Here is a 27,340-nt window from a genome sequence, read left to right on the forward strand (position 1 = left end):
GGAGAGGAGATGTCTACACCCAGTTAGTTCCTTCTCCTAACACAGGCATAAACTAACTTCCTTCCTTCCTTCTTTCCTTTCTTCCTTCCTTCCTTCCTTCCTTCCTTCCTTCCTTCCTTCCTTCCTTCCTTCCTTCCTTCCTTCCTCTCTTTCTCTTTCTCTCATTTTCATTTTTTTTTAAAATGGGACTGGGAAAGACGTGGTGGGTCCCCCTGGTTAGTTGCTTGAAGAAAGGGCCAGAGAAGAGCAAAGATGAAATGAGGATTTAGGAGTCAAATACTATTTCCCTAAGGATCGAAGTGGAGAATTTGAGAAAAGGGAGACTGCAGAGCTGTTACCTGCGTTGAGCAAGGTGATAAGTAGATCCAAAGCCTCAAATATCCACTTAAAGGAAAAGAAAAATCTGCCCCATTTCTCGTGCAGAGAGTTCCAACACTCCAGCCCCCTTAGTCTTGCCAGATTTGAGAAGTCAGGCTCTAAAAGCTACACCACTCTTGGGAGCTCCCAACCCCAGCTTTGGCTGGGTCACACCTACTGGCCTCCACTGGCAGCCAAACAGCTAAGCGAACCTTACTCCCTCCCCTCGTTCCCCCCCCCCCCACGGGCGGGGGGAATCAAACTCCAGGGCAGAAGTGAAAAAGGAGGTGGAGGGAGTTGGGAAGGGAGGAAAAGGAAGATAAAAAGAAAGGACGGAGAAAGAAAGTTGCTAAGTTACTAAGCTTTCCTGCCTTTTCTGAGCAGCCGCTTCATCTAACGGTGATGAAGTAGGCGATGCTGAGTTCTGGGTTAAGCAGAATCCGAGAGGCTTAATTTGTGTTGGGCAACTGCCCTACTCGAAGCCCCTGTCCCATTTTCCCTCTCCTCCTTCCCGTTCCAAGGTTAGGACACACGCAGACCCCCGGCTCCGTAACCCGACAGCTTGCAGTCCCAGTCTTTCCCCTTCCTCCCTAGCCGGTTCGCCTCACTCCCCCCACCTCCAGCAGCGCCGAACTTGTCACTTCTGCCCCAAGTGGAACGAGAGCGGAGCTCTTTCACTCTGCTTTCTTCGAAAAGGTTTTTGTTTGGTTTTGTTTGTTTGTTTGTTTTTGGTAGAATTAACTTAGGCTTCCCAGCTTTCTCTGCCTGCGTCCCTCCAGCCACATACACCCCTATCCGTGCCACCGCATCCTGTCCCAAAGATCCAGGGATTTTGAGCCCCAGTGCCCTGGGTGACAGAGGGCTTTCCATCCCCCGCCTTCACTCTATCACTCATGTACCCCAGGAAGAAGGAGGAGCTGCTTCCCTGCTCTCTCAAGGATCGATTTCAAGAAGGGGGCAGAGTGTGAGGTTAAAGACAGTTGTATCTAGTAGTTCGCTCATCGTCTCCTCTGTGATCCTGCCCCAGCCCGCTTCCAGTTTCCCTGTTCGCCCTCCACTATCCAGCTCCCCCAGTTCTATTTGCTGGGAGTTCCCACCCGGTGTGTTTCTCTTTCTCTTCTCCCACAGCCGGTTCTGCGTATCTTAACTAGACCCTTCCCCTAATTCCTCATGCCCCTCTGCGCCCATCGGTACCCAAAGCCATCTCTCTATTTCCCCTGACCTTTCCTCGAATCCTCAGCGCCCCAGTGTTCCAGCTGTGGGGGTGAGCAGCGGCTTGTCCCAGAGAAGGAAACACTAGGGGCCATCAGGAGCTCCCAACTGCACACGCGGAGGGAGTCCCTTGACTTCGTTCTTCTCTCTCTCTCTCCTGAGTCTCCCCCAGCCGCACCCCCCACCCCCAGTTACGCCGCGGAACTCAGTTCGCCCCTCTCCTAGACGCAGGCAGCACTAACCCAGCGCAGACACTCACCGTGGTCGGAGGCATGGAGAGTTTCGTGGACTGGTCCGGTGGTGGGTGAACGCGTATGTGGTTGTGGGGGGCAGGGGTTGGGGAGGCTCTGAGCTGGAGGGGAGTGAGGTCCTGGGCACTCGGATTTCACATAACCCCTTCCATCTCTCCCTCCTCTTTCTCCTCCCCGTGGTCTCTCGCTCTTTGTCTTTGCCAAGTGTCGAAACTGTCAGGAATAGTGGGGGAGTAGGAGCTAGCAGGAGCCTGGGGAGCCAGCCTAGGGGCGGAGGCAGGGGCGGGGCTGGGGCAGGGGGTGGGAGCGTTCTCCGGAACACCTTCCCTGGGCTGTAAGCGGGAGAGGGGAGGAGGTTTTCGTGGTTTTGGGGGGTAGGGGTGAGGGGAGGAGCGGGGAGGAGTCGGCTCCCTCGGGCAAGTGGTGAGCCCTACTAGGAAGAGGAGTGAGAGAGACTGAGAGCGAGACACTCGTGTGTAGCAGACACGCTGAGACCTCCTCTTCCTCCTCCTCCTCCTTTCCCTCCGTCCGCCTTGTCGTCCGCCGGGCTTCGCTCCCCCGCCCTCCAGAACCCCGGCTCGGCTTTCTCTCTGGGCTGGCTTCCTGCGAACCTAATATAGCACTCCCGGAGCCACGTGGATGGGAGGGAGCGAGCTAAACACCTCTGATCTGGCTCCACCTCAGCTGCAGACGCAGGCACACACTCACAGACACCCAAGCACACACGCGTGCACGCACACAGACACTCACACAACACCGCGGGAGAAGCTAAGGTGGGACGGCTAGGGGCCAGGCGGACACCCGCATCTGGACAGGAGTCTGGATGCGCGCGCGCACGCGCACACACACACACTCTCTCTCTGTCTTTCCCCCTCCCTCCTTCCCTCCCTCTCTCTCTCTCTCTCTCTCTCTCTCTCTCTCTCTCTCTCTCTCTCTCTCTCTCTCTCTCTCTCTCGGGCCCCTGCAGAGATAGAGGGGTGAAGTTCCCTGTCTAAGGTTGGGCAGAGATAATAACACCAGGCGGCGAGAAGCGTCTGGAGAGCCAGGAGCTGAGGGGAGAGGTGCGGAGATCCCAGGGTGGGTGGCGATAGAAGTATCCTCGCAGGAGTAGAGAGAGGAGACGAGAAACAAATGCCATCCATCTGGGGAACGGATGGTGTGGTGGTGGAGGGGAGGTCAGAGAAAAAAGGGAAAAATGAAGCAAGCGGAGGAGAGAGAGCGGGGGATAGAAAGAGAGAGAGAGAGAGAGAGAGAGAGAGAGAGAGAGAGAGAGAGAGAGAGAGAGAGAGAGAGAGAGAAGAGAGAGAGAGAGAGAGAGAGAGAGAGAGAGAAATCAGCAAGCGAATGACCGTAAACACAGACAAGAAAATCGAGACATCGCAAAGGCAGTTGTTCCTGGAAGTACAGGGACCAGACCTGCAGTAATGCCGGCACTACGTGAGACCGACTGAGAAGGAGGCGCAGAGGTTGAGGGTGAGCACTGCGGGGGGAGAGAGGGACGAAGAGATGAGGTTAAAAGGCTGTCCCGAGTCGGAGCATCCATCCCCCAGCCCTAGCCGCCGCTCAAGTCTCAGCCCTGAGTCGCCGAAGTCTTTTCCATGGTCACCCCTAGGTGCTCTAGAGATGCCCCTAAAAGCGACTGGTGGGGTGGGTATTGGAGGAGGGAGGAAGAATATTATGGAGCCCTTTGTGAATTAAAAAATGAATAATTTAAAAGTGAAAAAAAATCCTGTACCGTACAGCTCATATCCGCTGGCTACGGCATTTTTCCAAGAAACACTCATTTCTTGCGTGAGCAATATCGTGGAGATGGGGGGAAGGACAGGGTTAGTAATGAATTCTTCTGACTTTAATTGCTTCTGTAAATCAATTCTAAAAACCTGTCTGTGGAAAAGGGAAGGGGAAAGAGAGAGAGAGAGAGAGAGAGAGAGAGAGAGAGAGAGAGAGAGAGAGAGAGAGAGAGAGAGAGAGAGAGAGAGAGAGAATGAGACAGACTAATAAAAAATGAGAAACGAGAGGAAGACTGAGGTGGAGAGACGTAAAGACAATTGATAGGGGTGGGGGTCAGCAAGGAGGAATAGCGAAGGATAAGAAAGAGGGAAGCTCAGGAACAGAGAAGAAGGAGAGAGAAGACCATGGACTTAAGCGGAGAGCCGGGATCAGTAAGACCGCATTTTACGTGAACAGCCAGACCTGGAATGGTCTGGCACTGCGATGACTAAGCTCTCCTCCGAGCTCCGAGTATTTTTAGTGGTAGTATTTTTTTTAAATTTTTTTATTTAGCTCTTAGGGCTCCTCCCTTTGAGAAGCCTTGAATAGTCATTCTTTCGCCTAGAGACTAGGAAATTACTTTCTCAGTAGCTAGATAAAAAGCCAAGCCCCGTCTTTCAGACTTCCAAACTTCCTGGGTAGTTACCAGAGGTTTTTTTCCCAATGACTAAGCTAACTTCACCCTTCCCAGAACTTCCTCTCCAATGTTTGGTGAGGGGGATGGGGTAGGGTGGGTGAAGAGTTAAGAAGGTTTACTGGTAGGAGCAATGACTATATTGCACTTCTGAGATTCACCTACTTCATTTTCCACAGGGGTCAGTTTTTTTTTTTAAGCTCAGGGGAAATCCTCTTAAACTATTGGCCCTGTGGATAGAGTGCTTGGCCCAAAATCAGGAAGATGTGACGAGTTCAAAATCCAGGCCTCAGACACTTACTAGCTGTGTGAGCAAATCACTCAACTCCTGTTTACCTCAGTTTCCCCATCTGTAAAATGGGGATTAATAATTGCACCTACCTCCTAGGGTTGTTGTGAGGTTTTCGTGAGAGATAATATTTGTAAAGTGTGCCCAGCACATAGTTAAGTGCTGAATATATACTATATACACATTAGCTGTTATTATTAAGGATATGAGAATATTTGCTTCCTCTAAAATGGTGAGGTGTACTTACAGAACTTTATAGCCATTGTCTCATTGACTCTCACAACAAATCTGTGGAGTAGGAGTATTGCAGCTTTTATCCCCTTGTTACAGCTGAGGAACCTGAGTCTCAGAAGAGGTTGAGTGACCTGCTAGTGAATCACAAGCAGTTAAGTAGCAGGGTCAGAATTTAAACCCAGATCTTACTCCTGGTCATAGGGATCACTGAACTTAGTACTATATGGAACCTTAAATATCATCTAATCTAAACCTTTCATTTTATAGGTGACCATTTAACCAAAAAGGTTAAATGACTTTACCAAGATAACAGAAATAATAAAAGTATGAGAGAGAAGATTAGAATCCAGGACTTATGTCTCTAGTCTTGGCATTACCTTCTAAGTAAGTGGTTAAAATTTTATGCAGCATTTCCTTTTAAATTTATATGACTTCCTTTGTGTAGTAGTACAACCAATCTTTATTTATCCCAGTACATTTCTAATAAAAATGGTATTTTCACTCTATTGCTGGGTGATCCTCTTTCTTTCTTCCTGATTGGTCTGTAATATTCCAGGAAGGGAAGAGTTCTGATGCAGTAAGAACATGGATCATTTCCAGGCAGCAAGTTTATTAGATATGTGTATAAAAGTTATATATTTTATATAGGTTTGTTTCTAACTATAGAGTTTTTTCTGGACATATCTCAGAATGCACACTTCCAGGGAACAACTGGTAATACTTATTATTGGGAGTGTCTGTACATAGAGTTCTCTTAAGATCCTGTAAATGATCAAGTGTTCACTTTCCCCACATGTTCAGAGAAATAAGAAAAGCTCTCAGTAGTAACAGTTTTAAAAAATTAATTCATTCCTATCACAAATACCATGTTTCCCCTCCCCTCACCCCCAATTCTTGGCACTTTCAAAAATGGAAAGGTCCTAATGGTCTGTAATCCCATATTTTTGATTGTGCAGAAAAGCAAGGGAGAACGTTGGTGTCTTAGCTGTTACAAGTAAGCACTTTGTAACTGAATGTGTCTTTGGTGTCTCTGAACCCCATACCTGATGTCAGTGCCCCATGAGTCAGGATCCTTGATTCTGAACTTCTTAAGTACAATAGCTGACATTTGCATTATCTTTAAGAGTATGTAAAACCATTTCACGTACATTATTTCAGGTAAACCTCACAACAACCCTCTGAGGTAGGTGCCACAGCTATTATTACCCTGATTTTGCAGATGAAGAAACCCAAGGCTTGGAGAGATGCAATAAATCAGTCAATAAGCATTTATGGAGAGCTCAATGAACTTAGAAAACATGGAAAGACTTGCAGGAAATAATGAGGAGCAAAATGAGCAGAACCAAGAGAACGTTGTATATAGTAACAGCAATATTGTTTTAAGAACAACGATGAATGAATAAGTCATTTTGACTATTAAAAATAGCCAAATTAACTATAAGGGACATATGAAGAAAGACACCATCTGCATACAAAGACCTGATAAATACAGGTTTGTACAGAATGATTTTACATATACATATACATATACATGTACATATACATATATATACCTATTTGCATCTAATGGTAGCCATTTCTGGTGGGGAAGGGGGTAAGAAATTTATGTGATAACTTTATTATATATTTAAAAGTAAGTTGTACATAATAGATTTGCAGTTTCATGTACAATCTAATTTTTTATTATGCTATGTTATGGAAATGCTTGTTCTGTAAATTTAAAATAAAATAAATGAAAAATAATACCAACTCCTACAGAAAAAAAAAAACAGAGCCTCCCATATACCATACAGTGTTCTCAAAACTGGGGATAAAAAGGCAAAAGTCAGTCCCTGCCATGGAGAAGCTCACTATGGGAGGGTGTATGTGTGTGTGTGACAACATGCAAACAACTATGTACAACAAGCTAAATACGGGATGAATTGGAAAATAATCAATAGAAGGAATGCACTAGAATTAAGAGAAATTGAGAAGGCTTCCTGTAGAAGGTGGGAGTTTAGCTGGTACTTGAAGGGATTCAGGGAAACCAGGAAGTAAAGATGAGGAGCGAGTACATTTCAGGCATGGGGGATAGTCAGAGAAAATACCCCTAGCTAAGACATTGAGTGTCTTATTCATGGAACAGCCAGGAGGCCAGTGTCACTGGATCTAAGAGTACCTGTGTAGGAGTGGGTAGTGGATAAGGTGTAAGAAGACTGGAAGGGTGGGGTGGGCAACACTAGGTTATGAAAACAGAGAAATCAGTGATGATTCAGCCTTGGCAACATGGCTACCCAGGTAAATGTCAGGCAAGATTCAGACCCATGTCTTCCTGAATCCACATTCAGCACTTCATCCATGTCAACTGTGTTCTCTATTTTCTACCCCCTTTTCTGAAGCTCTTTTCCTCCTGATGATGACTGTCATCTCAAGCTTTCTCTCTAGCTGACCAGGATTAATCACCTTAGCATCCTTTCCTTGCCAACTCGGAGCAGAAATACACCATAACTTTGGATCTCAACTCCCTTTATTTTTTCAGAAGCTTGCTTGGAATCCAGGCTTATAAATAGCTGATTGAAGTTTAAGGTTACCCCTTCCAAGTGGATTTGCATTGGATTTTGCATTATAGTTACTTCCCTAAGATATTAAAATAACCAGAAGAAAGCCTCCTGTGTACTCAGTAGGTCCTGTATGCATAAATTGGGCAAACACATGTACAAAAATTATATAGGATGAAGAGATCATTGGGATTGTGAGGGGCTGTATGAGCCCACAAGAATAAAATTGCCAAGCTATCAAAGTGGGTATAGTTGTTTGTGAATAAATTGGATCCTCACCATAAATGTCAAACCTAATGAGACTAGGTACAATTTCTTAGTTAGTTCTTGCATCTTTCTCATGTAATGGACAGAGAATTGGTTTGGGGGCCAGGAAGGTCTGAGTTCTAATACTGCCCCTGATCGCTAAGTGCTGTGTAAGGCAGAGAAGTCAGAAAATCTCTCTGTTCTCTAGGCCAGGGGTGTCAAATACTTGGCCCAAGCGCTTCCCCAACGAGATTAAGATATAATTGGTAGATATTTAACAGAATAAAACTACAATGGAACATAGATAATGTTAATATGTGGTTTTCTAAGTTAATATATGGCCCATACATACAGTTTAGTGGTCTTGTTTGATATTACTGCTTTAGGCAATTGTCTTAAAACAAGAAATTGAAGAAAAAGTGAGTAAATTGGTGAAGTGAATTTCCTCACCCACCTAGGAGTTCCCTCTCATCTGAGAACTGAGAGAAATTATAACTGAGAAATTACAAGTCTAGTACATGTCCTGATCTCCTTTGTATTATCTATAATGGTTTATTTTTTAAAAGAGGTGGGAAAGATTTCATGAAATAACTGTGCCAATAATACAGTAATAGTGAAGTAGATAAAGTTCAGTACTCATATGGCCCAAACAGTAGATGAACCATAGTAAAGTCACCAACGTGTTGGGTGAATTCTCTGTGAAGAATTTAAACACTCATAAACAAGAACTATAGAGGGATAAGAAAGCATGAGCATGACGTAAAGTGCATGAGGGGAAAGCATGAAATCATGGACTTGTCTTAGTGAGGAGCTTCGCCAGTAAGTGCTTAGTACAATTGAATTGACTTTTACATTTACTTTTATTTTTATTGATGGCATGCTTTTATACATTTATTTGCATATGCATCTCCCTTCCCTACTTATGGAGCCCTCGTTTGTAACAGTTTTTTTAAAAGAGAAAACAGACTCTATGAGCCAAAACCAGCTGACACATTGCCTCTATTTGACAGTCTATGTCTATGCAATATCAGATAGACTTTTAAGAATGGACTCCAGAAGATACAATAAACTAATCAAAATCATAGCCACACTGGGGCATTCGGGAGTGCTCCGGGTCTCCATCGGACATTCTCTTCTGCTAGTCAATAGAGAAACATGAAACAACAGTCAGAGGATGTCATAGTCTACTAGATTGTAAGCTACTTGAGGTCTGGGATAGTATTTTGTTTGATTTTTTTTTATTCCTACCACTTATCATAGTGTTTTACACAGATTGAATGCTTAATGTGTGAATGAATATACGTAGTGAATACTTATTCATGGGATCATAGATGATGCCTGAGATTATCTGATGGCCACCAGATTTTTATTTGTTGCTGTTCAACTATGCAATTGTTCATTCATTCATTTGTTTATTTATTTGTTTAAGCTCAGGTGGCGCATGACATTTTACCAAAGGACTTCAAAATTTGGGGTGGGGAAAGGAGAAGACCCAACAAAATAAACTGGGGTTTGAGGAAGGGAGATCTGGCTCTAGTGGACAAAGGATGTACTTTCTTCTTTCCATACTTGAGGGGTGGAGGAGTTGAACCAAATTTAAAAGTTGTTTTACTCTCATAGGTCCTGGGAAGGAAGGGATGGGGTGAAAGATTTGTGTTAGAGCTGGAAAGAGGCTTTCGAGTCAAACTTCTCATTTAGAGATGAGGTTACTGAGGCATAGGGAGAGGTTACGTGATTTGCCCAAGGTCACATAGCTAGTAAGTGTCTGAGGTAGGATTTGAACCCAGATCTTCCTGACCTATCATCTTGATAGACTCCAGCACTTCATCTACTCTTCCAAACTGCCTCTTGAGTGGGATTGACTTGTCCACTACTTTAGCAATGTTTCTAGTGGCTGTATATGCTTTGCATCCACTGTTGCATAGGACTTTTTTTTCTTGCATTGTAAACCACTTTTTAGAGAGGAAGGAAGAATTTTTTAGACCTAAAACTCTTCCCTAGGGTAGCTGAGCTGACAATCAGCATCATCTAATTTTAAGATTTATTGATTGGCTTGATAGTGAGAAAGCTCATCCAGTAAATGAAGTTGATAGATAAGAAAGCTCCTTACTTGCCCTGTCCCGTAACTGGACATCCAGAGGCTTGACTTTTACTTCTATCAGCTGCATAGTGTTTGTTGTTGTTGTTCAGTCATGTATGACTCTTTGTGATCCCATTTGGGTTTTTCTTGGCAAAGACACTGGAGTGGTTTGCCATTTCCTTCTCCAGTCCATTTTATAGATGAGGAAACCAAGGCAAATACTGTTAAGTGACTGAGGCCAGTTTTCAACTCAGGAAGATGAGTCTTCCTGACTCTAGGGCCAGCACTCTATCCAATGTGCCATCAAGTTACTTTGTGTGGTCTTAGGCAAGTTATTTAAATGGTCTAGTTTGGTCTGCTTTGTTTGGCATTCAAAACCTTTCATAATCTAGCCCCCTCCTACCTTTGCAGTTTTCTTGCACTTTACACCCCGACATGTACTCTTTGACCCAATGACACTGGTGGCTTTTCCACTGATGAGACTCCATTTTTCTGTTCTGGGCGTGTCCGCCATGCCTGGAATACTTTCCCTCCTCTGCTCAACTGCTGACCTCTCTGGCTTCCTTTATGTCCCAACTAAAATCCCACCTTGTATAGGAGACCTCCCCTAACCTCTTTTAATTCTAGTGCTTTCTCTCTTTTAATTATTTCCGATTTACCCTGTGTGTAGCTAGTTTATATATTTGTTTGAATGTCGTATGCTTCATTAGATTATATGCTTCTTCAAGGCTGAGGCTGTCTTTTGCCTCTTTTTGTATCCCCAGTGTAGTGCCTGGCACATAGTAGGTATTTTATAAATGTTTATTGAATTGAATTAGATTCCTCATCTTCCTTGAGTTATCTCCTCCAACTCTTTTTTCTCCTCTCCTCTCTTGCTCTTATTGGCTGTTCATCCTTTCCCCCAACCTTTATAGATTTAAAACACTGTTGTCTTTAACACTTCTCTTTCCCTCACTCCTCCTATCTAATCAGTGACCAAATCTCATAAAGTGTGTCTCCCAATATTTCTCCTACCTGTTCATGCTTCTATGTTCACTGCTACCACCCTAACAGGCCCTTATTGCTACCTATTTGGATTATTGAAATAGCCTCCAAACAGGCCTTTCTGCCTCTGCTTTTTCTCCCAGAGATCCATCCTTCACATTACTTCTAGCTGTATCTTTCTTTAAGCATAGATCTGATCATGTCAATCATTTGCTGAAATCTCTTGAATGTCTCCTATTACCTAATTGAGTAAAGGTGAAACTTCTTAGCCCAGTTTTCAGAACCCCTCAAATGTTGTACTGTGCTACCTTTCCAGCTTTATTTCATACTAGTCTACTCCATTATTCTGTGCTCTAGCAAAATTAGACTGTTCATCATCATTTGTAAATACTCTTGCTCTCTTTGTTCCCAATGCCTGAAATGCCCCCCTTGCTCATCTAATGAAATGCCATCTCTTCCATGAAGCCTTACCTGGTTTCCTCTAGTTGATAAAGTAATAAATGACCCTTCCCTCATGAAGAACTTCGTCTGTAACCCTCTAATGCATTTTTCACATTTATTTATATTATAGTTATTTGCTTACTTGGGTGTCTCTCCACTAGACTGTAAAACTCCAGGAGAACTGGGATCAGGTCTTATCTAAACTTTCTGTTTCATAATTGCACACTTAGGTACCCAGCACATAGCAAGTATGTAAGTGTTTTTTTTTTTAACTAATTCCTGATCCTGAAATTTTGGGCTACTTGCCCTCTGTGAATCTCAGTTTCCAAATCTATAAATCAGTGAAATTAGATAAGGTGATCTATATGGTATCTAACATACATTATGTGATTTTTTAAAAAAAAGTAGTTATCACAGGTTTTAAAGATAAAATATATCTGAGGGTTCTTCATCCTGCAGCAGCAATACCCTCTTTTTACAAATGAGGAAACTAAGGTCCTGGTGGATGAAGGAAATTTCCATGGTGATGTGGTAAAAATGAGTGGAACTAAGATTCCAGCCCCTGTTTCCAAATCTGGTGCTCTTACCACCATACCACACCACCTGTCTCTGCTTCTATGAATTTAATTAGGGACCTATTTTTCCAAAATGTCTGCATATGCCTGTAATCTCAACCTAAAGGAAGGAAAGTTCTTCATGGATTTTTTTAATGGATAGTTCATGGATATTTACGGACATTTTTCGTGGATTTTTATGGATATATTGAACATTGAAAACACTGTGATTGGGGAGACTTGGAAGAAAGAAAACTTTTCAGCCTCATACATAATAATTTTCCCTTCCATCACTAGGGTGTACATAAAGATTTGACTGAACCAAATACATATGATGCAAATAAGGTTTTAAAAAAAACAAGTAAGGAAACAATCTCAGGTAGGAAGGAAGCATACTCACAAACTGGTGAAATCCTCGATCTCATCCTATTCATTCTCTCTAAAGGGCCCCATGACAAAGACCCTAGAGTCCCATTCCCTCTCTATCTGCAGCTGTCACTAGCCCTTGGCCACTGTGGCACAATGGCATGAGCCTTCTACAGAGTCCATAGACTTGAGTTCTAATTCTGGTGCTAACACTTGCCACTAGCTACTTTGTGATAGACGAGTCACTTTCCTCCCTGAGTCTCAGTTTACCCTCAAGATAAACTAGGATTGCATTGGATGATCTCTTAGCTTCCTTCCACTTTCCAAATCCTTTGATCAGATAATGCTTTGCTTCCCTCAGGTTGACCTAGTCTAAATGTGGATACTTGCTTCCTTCCTAGGGTAATTTATTTAATCTCCTGAAATTATAAGGGAAAAAAAAAACCTTTCCAGAAAAAGAAGCAAACCCAGGAGAGCCAGTCAGCCTCCTCTAAGGGGGAGCAGGTTGTCATTCATTGATAGCACCCAGCTGTGTTTTAGACTCCTGTTTAGGGCAGAAATGGAAAGGGACCTGTCACTTCTGAGTAAAGGCAGGGTGGTCAGAATTCAATTACCTGAGCTGGACTCCAGCCAAGTCACCAAGGTTAGTACTTCCATTCTCGAAAAGAAATTGCACTGGGGGCTCTTCAAGAATCATAAGCTCTGAACCTTGGTTTGCTGACATTTAAAGATCAGCACCTTTAAGAGGTCAATACTGACAGAGATAGAGGATTGAGTGAAGGGATAAACATGAAAGAATTGAGCCCAACGTTTTCTCTTATCTTCAGTTGGCTCTGCAGTGATGTCATCGACGTGGGTATTCCCTCTTAAGATCTGACCAATAAATTAATCAACAAGTATTGATTAAGTGCCTACCAGGGAGTCTTCTAAGTACTCAGGAATATAAATACAAGGAATGAAGAAAATTCCTACTCACAAGGAGCTTGTAATTCCTCTCCTGATTCTTCTTCTGAGTTTCCCAACTTCTCTGCTTCAACCCTGGCTGCCTTCTCACCCTGAAACATGCCACTGTGCCTGTAGTCCCCACCTCTATGGCAATTGTCTTCTCTCTCCCCTTGGAAGATGCCTCCACCCATAGCCTTCTCCCTCCAGCTGGTGAGTTCCTCCCTGGAATCTTGATTTGAAGAAGTGCCCAAACTAGCCATCCCACCCCTATCCTGACTCCATTCATCATTCTTCATACTTTTCCACCTTACTTCTGTGCATATACCTTCCCTGCCTCCCCTTCCCCCTGCAGTGTTCTTTTATGTGTTATCTTCCCCCCATTAGAATGTAAGCTCCTTCAGGGCAAGGATTTCTTTTTTTCTCTGTTCTATTTGTATTCTCAGTGCCTGATATATAATGTGCTTAATGCATTATCTATCAATCTAATTCATCCATGTCTGCCCTTTCTGTGCGACTCTTGTCCATGTCATGACTTATGTTGACTATGGGTCCAGTTCTCTTGACATTGTAAGAGTACATAATGGAGCACATGGGTTATCCATTGGGTATCCTTGGCTCTTCCCATGTGACTGGACCATCTTCTTTTTCACTCATGTGTGCCTTTGATGGCGTCCTTTATGTTCAATATTTCCTCTCTTGAGGGAACAAAGTGTCCAGTCTTGTGCTCCTAATCACCATTTCCCCTTGAGGCAGAAATCAGTCTTTTTTGTAAGGGATGGGCAAGATTCCTGAGATAGTTATCAAAATCTCATGAACTGTATTTAGACAAACACAGGAATATACACACGCCCTACATCCAATTATTTATCTGTCTATCTGTCTATCTATCTGTCTGTCTGACTGTCTGTCTATTTATCTACAGCTCATCTATCAGTATATATGTGTATATATGTATGCATATATGTGTATACATATGTGTATCTACACACATATACATAGGTGGGTATATATATATATGTGTGTGCCTACATACATATATGCATATACTGATGGATGAGCTTACTAAGTTATTCATTCAACTGCATTACACGGTCTGTAATGCTGTAGTTCAGACGTTTAAAGCACGTCACCAGTGGGCCATCACCAACAATACTCTCAAGTGCCACCTGAACCAGATTAAAATGAAATTCGGTAATATTTAGCAAACCGAATAAAAATACAATAAACATGCATAATTACATTTTAAAACTAAGTCATCATGTGGTCCACAGGAATCCTTTTGTATGGACTAGTTGCCATGTTTCTATCTGAGCCTGATAACACTGCTATAATTCACATTTACATAAATTTTCAAGGCTTGAAAAGCATTTTTGTCACAATAACCCTCTGAGGTAGACAACTTGAGAGTTATCATCCATGTTTACACATGAGAAAACTGAATCTTGGAGCAATGTAGTGAAGTGCCCAAGCTCATAGAGTCTGTAAGGTTCATAGCCTGGATTCGAGGTCACATTGGTTGACTTACATTGAGCACTTTGCCCCACTAAACTGTCTGTCGGCAACTCCCAGATTGAATAAATGACTCTTAATTATTTTTAAAAAATCAGCGCCACTCACAACATAAGCTGTGTAAGTAGTGGGGACATTTAAAAGAATGTTCTACAGGCTCTGATGGAGATTCCCACAAAGGACTTCTCAAAATGTTCTGAGGAAAGGTTGCTTCATTGGAATGAATGTTCAGTCTTTCAAGGGGACTATAAGGAGAACAGAGCTCATTTAGATATACACATTTCAATATGTTTGTTAAAAATGAGCAGAATTACTTTATATATATATATATATATATATATATATATATATATATATATATATATATATATATATATATATATATATATATATATATATAGTATATTGTATACAGATACCCTCAGATAGACCTGTATAGATATGTAATATTTGAAAAGAGGCACTGTTTTGCCCTTGCCCTCTCCACCGTCCATACAGGGGTGTGTGTGTGTGTGTGTGTGTGTGTGTGTGTGTGTGTGTGTGTGTGTGAGATTGGGGGGCATGAGAGGGTGACTGATAGCTATCTAGATTACCTCTGCTGGTGGATGAACATTCTGACCTCCTTATTTGCCCAGTTGAAAGGATTCACTGACTACTTTACTTTCTCCCCACCCCACCTCACAGATACAAACCAAAGTTCTCCAATAATGGAAATGCAAAGGGCTACTTTCCATTTTAGGAGCAAGAGATAAAAACAATCAGAACAAGCTTAGGGCAGTCATTAGCTCAAAAGAAGAAACTCCTCCGGATGTCCTGTCCTCAGCCCACTCTTCTACAGGCCTTATGACTTCATTTTCTGTTCTGGACAAGGAGAGTTCCTGTTCACAGTGATGACCCTGAGGCACTTCAAGATTCTAAATCATCAGTGAAAGATTCATTTGAGTTCAGTAGACTCTATTTACTGAGGCAGAACAATGGACTGTCTCCAAATACACATTAAAAAAAAAACAAAACCTTTTCAACAAGGACTGAAACCAAACCAGAAAATTCAATTTAGCAGAAAATCTCCCCTGCCCCTAATCATTCCAGTTCAAGAAGACATGTTATATATCTCCCACAAGCATTTTTTTCTCTCTCTCTCACATATACTATTCCTTCAGTTTTCTACTAGGACCTTAAACAAATAAGTAATCTTATTATTGACCAATTCATTTCAAAGGACACCCAAATTGAAGGATGCCAAGGCCTATGGAGACTAGGATAGGGCATCAGGATGAAACAAGTTCTATCTTCTGATATCTATATCTATATCTATATCTATATCTATATCTATATCTATATCTATATCTATATCTATATCTATATCTATATCTATATCTATATCTATATCTATATCTATATCTATATCTATATCTATATCTACATCTATATCTATATATGTAGACATACATATATGTGTATATGTATATAATACATACATACACATATACTTATATACATACACATATTATATATGTATCTGTATGTGTGTGTGTATATATATATGTGATGTGTGTATGTGCTGTTGTCTGGAGATAATGTTGCCAGGCCCAATTAAAATGAAGAACATAATATTAGATTTGGCTGATGGAAGATGCAAGTTTTGTTAAACTGATACCCAGGCAAATCTAGGAAGATACTGTTATGAATGAATTAACTCTGGACTAACTTCTAGATGTCTTCTAGCTCACCTAACTCACATGCTGTCTCCAAAACAAATTTGGGTCAGGTAGAAGTATTATGTTTGAAACTATTTTATATGAAAGCAGTAAGAGAAATGACTTAATTTTTTTTTTTGAGAGATCACTTTTGACAACATGGTTTCTGACTTGTTCATCTTATGCAATTATTTCTTCAATAAAATACAAATTGCTTTTGCTCCCAGCTTGTAGATAGTGTATTATGAAAAAAAAAGAAAAGAAAAGGCATGTAATCACCAAGAATTTATAGGCAGAGCTGTAGTGAACACATGGAAATATATACTTAACATGCAAACAAATACCAGAATAAACATTTGATCTGGCAGAAACAGTCACCAATGAGAAAATTCTAACCCCAAAGATTTTTTTCAAAGCATATGTTACATGTCTTTATATAGAAAACTAAACTACAATGGAAATAGTTACCCACTTTTCTACAATATCCCTCAATTTCTTTATTTAAAAATAGAAAATAATGCCTTCACTACTTATATCACAAGGTTGTTGTGATGAAATACTTTCTAAAGTTTATAAAGTTTTATGAAGATGAGTTATTATTATGGGATGTAATCCCGAATTTGGAATCAAAAGACCAGAGTTCAAGGCAATGCTTTATCATTTATCAGTGTGTGACCTTGGGCAAGTCACTTCCTTATTCTGAAGTGGTCAGTAAGCATTTACTAAGCACTTACTATGTTCCTGCCACCATGCTAAATACTGGGAATACAAAGAAAAGCAAAAAAAAAAAAGACATCCAGCCCTCAAGAAGCAAACATTTTAAAGGGGAGACAACACACACACACATACGCACAAAAAAAAAACTGTATAAAAGATATATACAGGTAAATTGAAGGTGATATCAGAGTAAAGGCACTAGCAGTGGTAGGGTCACTCAAAAAGGCTTCTTGCAGAAGATAATATTTGAGCTGAGTCCTGAAGGTAGCCGAGAAATCCAGGAGGCAAAGACGAGGAAAAAGAACATCCCAGGCATGGCAGACAGCTAACAGAAAGACAGAGAGAAATGATGGAGAATCATCTATGAAGAGCAGCAAGAAAGCCAGTGTTGCTGGATTTTACTGTAAATCCAGTAGAGTAAAATGTAAGAAGACTATAAAGGCAGGAAAGGCCCAGTTATGAAGGAGTTTCAAAGCCAAATATAGGTATTAATGTTTGATCCTGGAGGCAATAGGGAGCAATTAGAGTTTATTGAGCAGAAGAGTAACATGGGCAGATCTACACTTTGGGAAAAGCACTGGAGGCTAAGTGAATACTAGAATGGACAGTTGAATGGATGGAATGAGGAGAGAGTTGAGGCAGGGAGACCACACAGAAGGATATTGCAAAACAGACGAGGAATGAGGTTAAGAGGGCCTATGCCAAGATGGTGGCTGTATCAGAGGAAAGAAAGAAATGTGTATGAAAATACTGCAAAGATAGACATGATAGAGCTTGGAAACAGATTGGATATGTGGGGTGAGTGGAAGAGGGGCATCAAGAATTATACTTAGGTTGTGACTCTGGATGATTGAGAGGATGGGGGTAGCCTGGAAAGGGAGGAAAGTTAGGAAAAGAGAAGAGGCTTTTTATTTTTTTGGAAAGATAATGAGTTCAGTTTTGGACATTTTGAGTTGAAGATGTCTACATGCCCTCCAGTTTGAGATGTCCAATCAGCAGTTGGTGATGTGAGACTGGAGGTCATGAAAGAGGTTAGGTTTGGATAAATGGATCTGAGAGTCACATGCATAGATGTGAAAATTGAACCATGGGAGCTAATGATATCAGATAGTACAGAGGGAGAAGAGAGCCCAGGACAGAGTCTTAGAGGACACCCAGTTACTGGGAATAGTTTAGATGAAGAGTCAGTAAAGGAATTGAGATAGGCAGGAGAATCAGTAGAGGGTAGTGCCATGAAAACCTAGAAAGGAGAGAATATCAAGAAGAAGATGATCAACAGTTTGAAAGGTTGAAGGCAGGTCAAGAAGCATGTGGATGAAGAAAAGGTCATTAGATTTAGCAATTAAAAGACCATTGAGAACTTTGGAGAGAATAGTTTCAATTGAATGATGAAATTAGAAGCCATGCTGCAGAGAGTTTAGAAAATAATGAGAGTAGAAGAAGAGGAACCTGTATTGTAGATGGTTTTATTAAAGAAGTTAGCCATGGAAAAGTGGAAGGATATTGGACAATAGTTAGTGGGGATGGTTGGATAAAGTGAGAGTTTCTGAAAGATTGGGGAGACATGCACATGTGTGTAGGCAGGCAGGAAGCATCCAAGCATACAAGAAGAGATTGAAATTACTGAGAGAGAGGGTAATGATGGGGTTGGCAATGTGCTTGAGAAGACAGAATGAATGTAGGGGGGTTGACATGTAGAAAAATTACTGCTTCATGTGAAATAGGGGTGAAGGACAAGCTAGCGGGGAAAGACATCTAAATAATATGAGATGGGGAGGGGGAAAGTGGGAGCTCTCAGTGACTGTCCTTAATTATTTTTCTAGTAAAGTATGAGGCAAGGTTCTTATATGACAGCGTGGTAGTAGAGAGAACCATGGCAGATTTGAGGACGAATGAAAAAGTTTGGAAAAGATGCTGTGTGAAGTGGGGTAGTGAATCAGGAGAGGTAGGAAAGGAGTGAGGACCCAGTTTAGATTATGTAACATAAATTTGCGGTGGACCAGTCAATGTGGTTTTGCTATCTTCTCCAGCTTTTTCAGTAGATTGTGAATAAGAATGAAAATAAAGGATGGTGGGAGAAATCCAAATTTTGGGTTAATTAACGTATGATCAGAAATAAGGGACTCAAAGAAGCAAGGGACTCAAGTATAGAGGACAGTTTAGGTTGAACTGGTTCACCAAAAGGTTGAGATAGGAAAGGCTGTGCAAGGATGACAGCCTGGGAAAGAATGGAGAAATGAAGGGTTGGGAGGTCACAGTGATGATGAAGAACAGAATTTGGGATGCTAAGGCAGTGCCTGACACATTGTAGGTGTTTAATTTTTTAACCTAATTACTTGTTAACTTATTAACAACTAAGTTATTGATTGTCTGATAAACAAATAAATAAATAATAAGTGTAAATAAACAAACAAACAAACAAACAATTAATTATAAAATAATTAAGTCCAAGGGTTTAGGCAATTTAATAACTCTTTGGGCATAATTCCAGTTTGCTTTCCAAAATGGTTGGATCAGTTCACAATTCCACCAACAATGAATTAATGTCCCAATTTTCCACATCCCCTCCAACATTTGTCATTTTCCCTTCAATCATTTTAGCCAATATGATAGATGTAAAAGATATCTCAAGGTTGTTTTAATTTGTATTTCTCTAATGAGTAATGATTTAGAGAATTTTTTCATGTGACTATAAATTGTTTTGATTTTTTCATTGCAAAACTGCCTGTCCATATCCTTTGACCATTTATAAATTGGGGAATGACTTGTATTCTTGTAGATTTGACAAGGTGCTTTATGTGTTTGAGATATGAGACCTTTATCTAAGAAACTATTCATACATTTTTTTTCTTCTAAGCAGGCAGGAGTCTATTCCATAGACCAATACTGGCCAAAGACAGGACTCAAGTCCCTTGGCTTATTAGTAGGGCGTGAAAAACATAGGAACACTAACTCAGATTGTTTTTATGAATCATGGAAAGAAAGCATGCTTATGGAATCATGGGGCTTTAGAGAATCAGAGCTGGAAGATTCCTTAAAAATCACTGAGTAAAATCCCCTCCTTTTAGGGCTGAGATTAGGTGACTTATCCAACATCACACTGCTAGTTAGACTAGAACCCAGGGCTCCTGACTCTTAGCTCTATGCACTTTACACCATCTCATAACTTGTAACTTCTCATTTTTATCTAGCACAGAGATTCCCAAACTTATTTGGCCTACCACCTCCTTTTAAAAAGATTACCCCCCTGGAAATCTACTTTCTTTAACCCTTTAAATTTGCATAATTTCAAAAGAATATAAGATTTTAAAAAAACACATCTTAAATTTAATAATTTTTATTTTAAAATTATTAAATTTAATGATTTACTTAATTTTCATTTCAAAATTATTAAATTCAATAATTTATTCAATATTTTTATTTCAAAATTATTAAATTTAATAATTTATTTAATAATTTTAAATAAATTTAATAATTTATTGTAAATTTATGGGTTTTCCCTTGCATTGAAATTTTAATGATGCAATGTTGTGTCATGTAACCATATAGTATTGTACACAAGTCATAACATGCATGTATTCCTTCCTGCAAATGCATGCTGGACTTCACTACAGTGCCTCATACACTTATTGGTCAAAACTTGCTTGGTAAGACCTGCCAGTGGACTTGATGATTGATTGGTTATAACTTACATTTTGTTTGTTTATTTGGAAAATAATGTAATCACTATGACTTTAACTCTGTTACACAACAGATGAAACATGTATGAACAGTTTTTCAAAATTTTCTTTTCTGAGGTGGAGCCAAGGTAGTGGAGTAAAAGCAGTGACTAGCTTGAGCTCTCCTTCAAACCTCTCCAAATACGAAAACATAAAAATGACTCTAAACAAATTCTAGAGCAGCAAAACTCACAAAAAGACAGAGTGAAGCAAATTTCCAGCCCAAGACAACCTTCATGGTTAACGGGAAAGGTCTGTTTCACCAAGCTGGGAGAGGAGCACAGTTCAGTGTGGTCAGCACAGGACCCAGGTCTCAGGAGACTGATTAATGGGTAGCTGTAGTGGTTTCTAGACTTCTCAACCCACAAATGTCAAAGACAACTCAGAAAGTCAGTGGGAAAGATCTGTTGGACCTGGGTGAGAGGGGAGTGTGGTCCAGCCCTGGCCCTCGCGTAGCCCCAGGGTGGCGGCCACGATGTCAGTGGCTACTTCTGGCACTCTCAACCCAGAAGTGGTGTGGGGGATCCAGTAGCTGAAAAGAGGGGGATTGCAGGGATCTCTTTGCTGGTGCTGAGGCAGGATTCTCTTGCTTTGCCCATGCTTGGATCTGGGTTGCAGTCCTGGGTGATGGTCCTGGGGTGAGGAGGAGCACTGGCATGATGGAGATTTTGGCTGTGGTAGAGAGGAAGTCCTCCTCATGGTTCCAAGGTAGAAAAGGGTGCTTGTGGTCACTCATAGACCAGAACACAGGCCAGGAAAGGAGTAAACACCTCTCTTTTGATCATACCACCTTGGAAGAACTGAAAATTTACAGGTCCCTAGAAGTATCTCTGAAAATAGCTGCACAAAAGTCCTGAATCTTGGGACAATGCACCCTCCACACTGGAAGTGGAGCCCTACCTTCACAAAGAGTTAAAAAGTCAAGTAATTGGCAGGGAACATGAGCAAACAGTGGGAAAAAACTCAGACTATAGAGTCTCACCTTGGTGACAAAGAAGATCAAAACATACAACCAGAAGAAGACAACGAAGCCAAAGTTTCTGCATCCAAAGCCTCCAAGAAAAATGTGAATTGGTGTCAGCCATGGAAGATCTCAAAAAGGATTTTGAAAAGGAAATAAAAGAAGTAGAGAAAAAAAATGGGAAGAGAAATGAGAGTGATGCAAGAAAATCATGAAAAACAACTCAACAGCTTGCTAACGGAGACCCAAAAAATAATGAAGAAAATAATATCTTAAAAAATAGACTAGACTAAATGGCAAAAGAGGTCCAAAAAACCAACGAGGAGAAGAATGCCTTAAAAAGCAGAATTGGCCAAATGGAAAAGGAGGTACAAAAGCTCACTGAAGAAAATATTTTCTTAAAAATTAAAATGCAGCAATTGGAAGCTAGTGACTTCATGAGAAATCAAGACATTGTAAAACAAAACCAAAAGAATGAAAAAATAGAAGACAATATGAAATATCTCAAAAACAACTGACTTGGAAAATAGATCCAGGAAAGATCATTTTCAAATTGTTTGACTACCTGAAAACCAAGATAAAAAAAAGAGCCTGGACATCATCTTTCAAGAAATTATCAAGAAAAACTAGTGTGTGTGTGTGTGTGTGTGTGTGTGTGTGTAGATAGAGGGCACAGAGTGAGTTGAATATAAAGGGGTGATATCCAGAAAATAAAATTAAGGAGTGAGAGAGGATTGTACTGGTAGAAGGAGAAAGGGAGAGGTACAATAGGGTAAATTATCTCACATAAAAGAGGCAAGAAAAAGCTTTTATAGTGGCGGTGAAGAGGGGGGAGGTGAGAGGGAATGAGTGAATCTTATTGTCATCGGATTTGGCTTAAGAAGAGAATAATATACGCACTCAGTTGGATGCAGAAATTTATCTTACCCTACAGGAAACTAGGGGGGAAAGGGATAAGAAAAAGGGGGATGATAGAAGGGAGGGCAGATTAGAGGAAGGAGTATTCAGAAGCAATTGAGGAGGGACAGGGGGCAAGACAGGATGGAGTGAAATATAGTTAGTCTTTCACAACATCACTATCATGGAAGTGTTTTTCACGAGTACACATGTATAACCTATATCAAATTGCTTGCCTTCTCAGTGAGGGTGGGTGGGAAGAGAGGAAAGGAGAAAATTTGGAACTCAAAGTTTTAAAAACAAATGTTAGTAATTGTTTTTACATACAACTGGGAAATAAGATATACAGGCAAAGGGGTATAGAAATCTCTCCTGCCCTACAGGAAAATAGAAGAGGAAGGGGATAAGAGAAGGGGGTGTGTGATAAAAGGTAGGGCAAATTGGGGGAGGGGTATTCAGAATGTATGCCATCTTGGGTTGGGAGAGGGGAGAGATGGGGAGAAAATTTGGAACTCAAAATCTTGTGGAAGTGAATGTTGAAAACTAAAAATAAATTAATTAATTTTTTTTTCTTCTCTTCTTTTCTTTTTTTATGCTTCCACCACCCCCTTATTTTTATTTAATGCTCCCTAGTTGCACTGAAGGTTACTACCACCCCCCTGGATCATTCTAATGCCACATGGGGGCTGTGACACCTACTTTGGGAACTCTGATTTTAGTATAATATCCCATGTCACAGGTCTTTTAGCATGGTTTTTTTCTGACCCCATTTGTGATAGCAAAGTGGAGATACATGTAGGAATCCCTTGTTCTCTTTTTTTTTGAGAAACACACCCTATCAGAAAGGAGTAATTTGCCATTGAGATGTCATCAACAATTCTAGTCAATGCGATGATTAACTCAAATTCCAGAGGATTGATAATGAAGCATGTTAGCCATCGCATAACAGAGGAGTGATGGATTCAAGATGCAGAATAAGTCAGTTGTTTTGCTTGTCTACATGCATATGTTACAGGAGGGTTTTTTTTCCTTTCCTTTTTTCAGTGGGAATGGAGTGGGAGGGAGAAGGGGTTAAGCGATAAGTTTGACTCCTCACTCCCACCCATCCCACCCTCCAAAAAAGAAAGGATGGACTTTGAAAAAAAATTGTTTTTAATACACAGAGGGAATCATTAACAAACAGGACGGTTTTGAAAGTTTCATGTTGAATTTATTATAATACATTAAAAAATAGCAAACTGTACATTATAAAGATTCAATTTCCTGTTCAAACCACTTATTTTTGTTTTATTATTTTACCCAAGTGCTCATTTTATTTGGTGTTTAATTTCAGAATAAATAAAAATTCAATGAAAAGAGATGCCTTCAAAAACATTTTCCAAGCACTGAATGTAAGAATTATAGATCTGGAAGAGAGTTTGGTAGGTGTCAGTCTGGTGCTCCATGGCATAATGAAAAGAATCCTAGATTTGAAGTCAAAAGACCTGAGGTAAAATCTTGTCCCTGCTCTGACTATGTAACTTCAGAAAATCATTTAACTTCTCTGGACCTCTGTTTTCCTCATCTGTAAAATGGGAGCAATAGTATTTACAACACCTACCTCACAGAGTTGTTGTGAGGAAACTATTTTGTAAATTGACAAGTGGCATATCGATGTGAACTATGTTATTTTGAAAGTCTTTTTCAACTCTGACATTCTCTGTTCCAAAGTCCCTTCCAACTTCAACATTCTATTATGTATTTTAAAGGGATGTTACTGAAGTTACACTTCCTCTTTTTGGCTGGGAAAATAGCAAGTACTCTTTATTCTATCCTTCTCCCTTTATAAATGGAAATATCAAAACTTCCTATAAAGAATGTGAGATGTCAGTGTTCAAAATTAATGTCCTGAACAAAGCCAGTCCTCGGTAAATATTTGTAGATTTTTGGTTTGTTATGGTTAGGACTTTTGCAAGTGGGGAGACTCTGTTGGGGAGGATATTTGGAGAGATGATTCAGGGTTGGGATCTTTTTTTTCTGTGTTGAAGATTTATTTGGGAATGTCCCTAGGACTTTTTCAGAAGAGATTTCCTTCTAAACTAACAACTTGGGGATCCCTTAATTAGAATGCATTTGTTCAGGCACACTTGACCAGATTAAAAATCTTAGCTGAAAGAGTTGCTGGGACAGCTAGGTGGTACCATGGATAGGGCTCCGGTTTTGGAGTCAGGAGGACCTGAGTTCAAATCCGGCCTCAGACACTTGACACTTGCTTGCTGTGTGACCCTGGGCAAGTCATTTAAACCCAGTTGTCTCACCCAAAAAAAGGTTGCTAATCTTAGAGAGAGAAGGAATCTGGAGAGGTTTGCCATTAACCATCAAAATCACCATCAAATGGAAAATTGGAGCTCACAGAGTATTTTTCTGAGAACACCATAAGCAGTTCAGGTCAGTGCTGCAACTAAGGTTTAGTGACTGGGGTTTTGTCCTAGGGCACTAAAATCTCAAGAGTACAAAAGCGTGATTCAGGACACTATGGTTGTGGGTTCCCCTTCTTGCTCAAGTGAATTTTTCTTATTTTTTGTGTGTGTTATTTTCACAATATAAATTGCAAAGTTGATTTAAAGGCATGTTTGCTAATGACTTAAAGCACCAAAATTCCTCCTTATAGTTCTCATGCTGCATTTGAACAGTACTTTAAGGTTTGTGATGCCATTTGCATATATGTTCTCACTTGAATACTATCCCCATTTTTTACAGACAGAAAGGTCCACAGATCACACAGATAGTTTGTACTAAGATTGGGGCTCAAATACAGATGAGATTAGCTCTAAATTCAGCAATTTTAAAGTACATCTTAATTAGATGTACTTTAAAAAACCATTTTATCATTTGTTCACATCACAGAATCTCACTCAAAGATGATCTAACCCTTATTGTTGTTATTCAGTCATTTTAGTTGTGTCTGACTCTGGCCCCATTTAGAGTTTTCTTGGCAAAAATGCTAGAGGGTTTGCCTTTGCCTTCTCCTGGTGATCATAGGTCCTTAATAAATGTTTATTGAGTTAAAATGTTTGCCACATAACATCCTAAAACTAAACATGATACTCCAGATATATTCCGATCAGGCCAGAGAACAACTGGGCCCGCAAACGCCCACATACTATATTCTGTGTCTTTCTTAATGCTGCCAGGGATTGTTAGCTCTTTTGACTGCTATATCACACCACTGACTCACATTAAACCTGCAGGTTCTTCCTGTTCCCCCTCCTCCGTGTCCTTTTCCTCTCTTCCAGGCCTTTGTAAACTCAGTCACCCAAGGCTATATAATTTTCAAAGTTAGAAGTAAAATTTAAAAAAAACCACCCACAATCTCATTAGCAAAGCAAATGGATAAGACATTTACAAACATTAAATGCATTCTGTTTTCTCATGGGCATCTTATAGTGGTTTTATCACCATTTCATAAGAGGGATATAACTGAATGTTTAAAATTGACTTGAAAGGAAGTGCCTTGACATCCCTTTCGTGTGGAGTCATGTTTGAACTGATGTCAGTTGTTCAGGAAAATATGGATCTCTGGACATGAGTTCTATCCTGTCCAAGTCCAAAGGCATTATATGAGAAATTGTTCCATTAGTGGAGAAATACACTTTAGTTGCCAACAAATATAAAGTTATCATCATCATTAGTACAGTCAATGAGCAGGTAATGGGTAAGTCAAGTCAGTAAGTCAAGCATTTATTTAGTACCTATTCTGAGCCAGACCTAGTGATAAGTGCCGGGAATGAAAAGGAAGGCAAACAGTCTCTGCTTTCAAGGAGCTCACAGTCTATTGGGTGAAACAAGGTTCAAACAACTCTGTACAAATGATATATAGACAGGTCAATTGGAGATAATTATACAGAGAAGGCTTCAGGGGGATTGGGAAAGTCTCCCTGTACATATGGAGATTTTAGTTAGGACTTACTTGAATACAGGCAGAGAAGCCAGGAAGTGGAGATCGAGAGAGAGAGAGAGAGAGAGAGAGAGAGAGAGAGAGAGAGAGAGAGAGAGAGAGAGAGAGAATTCCAGGCAAGGAGGACAGCCAGTGAAAATGCCTGGAGCTGGGAAATGGGGTGTTATATTTGAGGAACAGCAAGGAGGCTGATGTCTCTGGATCACAGGGTATGACATGGAGGGGCATAAGATGAAAGAAAATTAGAGAGGTTTAAAGAAGTCGGGTAATGAAGGACTTTAAAAGCCAAAGAGAGAATTTTATGTTTGATCCTAGAAGTAATAGGGGGCCATTGTAATTTTTAAAATAGGAGTGTGGGCATTTTTAGACCTGTGGTTTAGAAAGATCATTTTGACACTTGAGTAGAAGATGGACTGGAGTAGGGAGAGACTTGAAGCCCTCTTCCCTTTTCCCTCCCGTTATCGTCATCATCATCATCACCTTCATCATCTTCATCATCATCTTCATCATCTTCATCATCAGCAGCAGCAGCAGCAGCAGCATGAACAATATGCTCAAGCCAAGTCAAATCTGCAAAGCCATTTATTAAGTGACCATTATGTGCCAGGCACTGTGCTAAGTTGTGGGGATACAGAAAATGCAAAAGAAACAAACAAATAAGCAAAACAGAACAGAGCAAAAAAAAATAGTTGCTGCTTTAAATGAGCTTACAATCTAATGGGGCAGCTGAGTGAGTGACTCAATGGATAGAGGATCCAGCCTGGAGTCATGAAGACCTGGGTTCAAATACTGTCTTACAAACTTACTAGCTATATAACCCAAGGCAAGTCATTAACTTTCATTTGCCTCAGTTTCCTCATCTGTAAAATGGAGATAATAATAGCACCCACATTCCAGGCTTGTTGTGAGGATCAATCCAATGAACATTTATTAAGTGCCTGCACTGTGCCCTCTAGAAAGAAAGGCATTGGGAGGAGTTTGGGATCTGCCCTTCAGCCCTCCA

The 27,340-nt window shown here is 40.6% G+C and overlaps 1 long non-coding RNA gene across 1 annotated transcript in view; it reads left to right on the forward strand.

Moving 5' to 3' along the window:
• The first annotated feature begins 3,124 nt into the window (after positions 1 to 3,124).
• Positions 3,125 to 27,340, forward strand: part of LOC110216085 (uncharacterized) — a 42,128-nt gene continuing 17,912 nt past the window's right edge. The window contains exon 1 of the long non-coding RNA XR_013486342.1: positions 3,125 to 3,293. This is a non-coding gene — a long non-coding RNA (uncharacterized LOC110216085). The remainder of the gene's footprint in view (positions 3,294 to 27,340) is intronic.

The sequence above is a fragment of the Phascolarctos cinereus genome, unplaced genomic scaffold (genome assembly GCF_003287225.1).
Source record: "Phascolarctos cinereus isolate Bilbo 61053 unplaced genomic scaffold, phaCin_HiC Scaffold_4;HRSCAF=312, whole genome shotgun sequence".
Classification (NCBI taxonomy): Eukaryota; Metazoa; Chordata; class Mammalia; order Diprotodontia; family Phascolarctidae; genus Phascolarctos; species Phascolarctos cinereus.